Genomic DNA, 4,298 nt, shown 5'->3' with positions numbered 1-4,298 from the left:
TATATTATGCAATGTTGGTTCTGCGAACATACCGATAAGTACATCGACAAAAGGGAGAATTTTGAAAATGCAACTCCGAGATTCCTACGATGGAACCAGCACGCATTGTGTAAGAAGCTTGTAACTGATTTTAGTGACAAAATCAAAAAGAAGCAAATCGATATGAGTTGGTTCGACCGTCCGGTATTTTTTTTTACTATATTTATTTTTACTATTACAAATGCACCGTTTTTTTTTTGTGGATAAACAATGGAAGTTGATCCAAGTGAATGGGGTCAACAACCAATGTTGATCCAGTTTTAGTGTTATTTTTTTGTGGATCAAGAATGGATGTTTATCCATGTGAATGGGATCAACAACCAATGTTGATCCAGTTTTAGTGTCTACACTATTTTGATTTCCTCCAATTATCAGTTTTTTGTTGATCAACAATGGAAGTTGATCCATGTGAATGGGATCAACAACCAATTTGATCCATTTTTAGTGTCTACACTATTTTGATTTGTGTTGATCCATTTTTCTCATGCTTCGCAGTTTCATCAAGACTTTGTTGATCCAGTGTCTCCTGAGGAGAACTATTTAATTGACCTATCGACACCTACAAAAGAACTGGAAGAAGAAAACATCCTTCTTGAATGTGACAAGCATGAGATTCATTACATGGGGAAGGCTCAAATTAAAATGTTTGTCCGCAGCACTATATTCTTGAGAGAGCTGTATGAGAGGAACAAAGACAAACTAGAGTTGCAAGCTGGGGAACCGGAGCGACTTGCTGATATTGACAAAAACATAAAGGAAAGGCAGGAAGATGAAATGATGTTTCAGGAATCACTGAATAGAAATAAACCAGTGTATACAGGGAAGGGATTTGAAGGTTTGGAAGTGGAAGATTTGTTCACACAGCAACAACAAGGAGAATCATCTGGAAAAGGAAATCAACATGAAATGAACTCTGCGGCGAATGATCAACCAACAAATGGGAATGAAACGAGATTAAACATGGAAGTCGAAGATTCAGTGGCTGTGAACAATGAAGACACTCAATAAATGAACGATTCATTGGGAACTGAAGATGGAACTCAAAGTACTTTGGGAACTCAAGATACTTTTGGAACTCAAGATAAGTGTTGGCAGAAGGGTTTTGAAAGTGGAGTGAAGTATTTGGAAAAACCAACAAGTAGCAAATCTGTGGAGAGTTGGAAGGACGACTTTCATGCAGGAAGAAAAGTAAGGCAAGCTGATGAATTAGAGCTCAATACTATGGTCGAAAACGTTGCAGAGCTCGATTCGGTGGTCGAAAACATTGCAATATATGCTGGAATAGTAGAAGAGAAAGATGACATACAAATGCAAGAGAAGAGTCCGTTTGTTGAGAAGAACAATGATGACATACAAATGGAAGTGGTTGTGTTTGACACTCCTCCAATTACAATAATAAAACCTGATGAAATTTCTGGGTATGTGCATACAGGTACCACACCGAGTTTCGGTGCAATAATGGATGAGGTAATGCGTAAGGCAACACAAGAAGCAGAAGAGGTTGAAGAGCAAACTGAAGATGTTGACACTACATCAGGAGCTGCAATACGAGAAGGGTTGAATCAATTGTTTAATTTGGATGCAGTTGAAGAGCAAACTGAAGAGGAAACCAAATCAGAGGAACAATCCGATGATACAAAAACATCAGAAAAACAACAACAACATGTCAGTTCTCTTGTGAAACGGGTGAAGAAGGGAGAAAGGCCGGAGAGAAAGACGTATAAACTTCGAAGTCAAACACCTCCTGCTAAGCGTAAAAGGATACAAAGGAAATGTGGAAAAGGAAAAAAGAAGAAGCAGGAGGAGGAGGAGGAGCAAATTGAAATAATTGACATCGACAATCAAATTGACGTCACACCAGCAAAACCCAAAAAACTGATAAAGCCAAAAAAACTAAAATTATGGAAATCATGCAATCAGAGCGAAAAAGAACTCATCGAGTCATTCTTTGAGAATGCAAATGAATGGTATGTACTTCACCTCAGATCACATAGTTTTTTTGGGTTATGCTATTTCTTTTTAATAAGATATTCATTTGTTTTTTTTATTGTTGAAAATGCAGTGACAAAGTTTACAGTTTTTATTTCTGCAATCATGATTTGGAAGTAATCATCAACGGGAAGCACATACAGTGTCTACTGAATAATCAAAACATTCACGGTGAGATTGTTGATTACTACATCAACATGCTGAAATCAAATATGGAATCATCGGATAAACCAGAATACAGGAACCAAATTATTCTCTCAACAAATGATTATGTAAGTAACAGAAAAATATTGGGTTGTTCAAATGCATCGTCCAATTGATTGTTTATTGAATTGTCGTAACAATCTTGGTGATTTTATCTATGTACAATGGTAGTTGAAAATTATGTAGGTCTAGAGAATGATAGGCACATGAAAATTACTGGTTACGATATGTTGTTCTCTAGTTAAATTCTAAGTTCACCAGTAAATTTGTGGTCTGATTATGAATTAATGTTACAGGTATGTATAGCTTGAGGAGTTTACTAGCAAATACAGATAGGACCATGCAAATTTTCTGTTTGTTTTGTATGTCAACAACCATCGTTGATCCAGATAGGTTGAATCAACAACCATTGTTGATCCAGATATGGTTGTTGATCCAAATAAGTTGGATAAACAACTATTGTTGATCCAATTAAGTTAGCCTGATTATGAATGAACGTTACAGGTATGTATAGCTTGAGGAGTTTACTAACAAATACGATATGTTGTTCATTTTATGTTGTTCTCTGGTTACGATATCATAGTCGCATTTTTTGTTGATAATGTAGCTTTTGTTTATAACTTAGATGATCCATAACATGGAAAACTAATATATTTGAGAAAATATTGATACAGCCGTTATCGGGGTTTGCAATAGCCTCAGAACCACTGACTAATTGCAATAGCCTCAAAACCACTAACTTAGATGATCCATAACATGGCAAACTAATATATTTGAGAAAATATTGATACAGCCGTTATTGGGGATTGCAATAGCCTCGAAAATATTGTTGATATGTGCGATTTCGGAAAAGCTGAGGAATAATTACACAGGGAATGTGGAAGACACATACCTCATTATACCAATGTGCTTGACTGATGAGGACGGTGTTGAGTACCATTGGGTGGTGCTGGTGTTGGTAAAAGGAAAATGGATAGTGTACAACTCTGCAAGGCGCAACCCGGCTTACAATTGGAAATATCTTGTGATGATAGTACCACTGACTAAATGGTTGAATACAATGGGCCACAGAGTTCCAGAGACAGGTGGTGATGTTGAGACAAGCTTTTCACATTACACTGTACCAGCACAAGACGGATGTGATTGTGCATTGACATTTCATGTACATGAAGAATTTGGTAAAGCGTGGAAACTGTGAACACTTATCTGAAATCACTAACTTAGATGAGAAGTTGAACAAGAAGAGAGTGAAGATTGCAGCAAGAATCTTGGCAGAATTTGGTTCATGGAAGAAACCAGAACAACTTCCTGATTCAGCTACTGACTCTATTCAAGAAATAATCCAACTGCAAGACTCAGTTAATCCAATAGTTGAATAATTAGTTGAACCATTAGAGTGAGCTTGATGTCATAGTCTGTTCATGGTACGTAAAGAAAATCTAACTGTAGTTTTAAAAATACTTATCTTAGTAAGTAAATCTTATTGTAGATCTGATTGAATTATTATGAACCATTATGAATGAATTATTATGAATGTATTTGTTGTCTGATTATGAATAAATGTTACAGATATGTATAGCTTGAGAAGTTTACTAGCAAATACAGATAGAACCATGCAATTTTTTTGTTTGTTTTGTGTGTCAACAACCATTGTTGATCCAATTATGTTGGATCAACAACCATTGTTGATACAATTAAGTTGGTCTGATTATGAATGAATGTTACATGTATATATATCTTGAGGATTTTTACTAGCAAATACAGATAGAACCATGCAATTTTGTTGTTTGTTTTGTGTGTTAACAACTATTGTTGATCCAAATAAGTTGGATCAACAACCATTGTTGATCCAAATAGGTTGGAACCCAGGAACAATGTTTCCAGACTATAGGAACAAATGCAGTTGATACCATTTATATAACTATGTTTCCTGTAAAATCAATAAACCTGGAACTTGCCAACTGACATATACTTAAGAAACAAAAGAATAAAATTCATAACAACAGATAAGAATGTATGTCATTGAAAACAATAACAAGTGCAAACCAAAAAAACATAAAAAAAAA

This window comes from Papaver somniferum, chromosome 3 (genome assembly GCF_003573695.1).
Source record: "Papaver somniferum cultivar HN1 chromosome 3, ASM357369v1, whole genome shotgun sequence".
In the NCBI taxonomy this organism is placed as follows: Eukaryota; Viridiplantae; Streptophyta; class Magnoliopsida; order Ranunculales; family Papaveraceae; genus Papaver; species Papaver somniferum.
The sequence above is the reverse complement of the archived record's forward strand: the minus strand, read 5'-3'. Positions refer to the sequence as shown.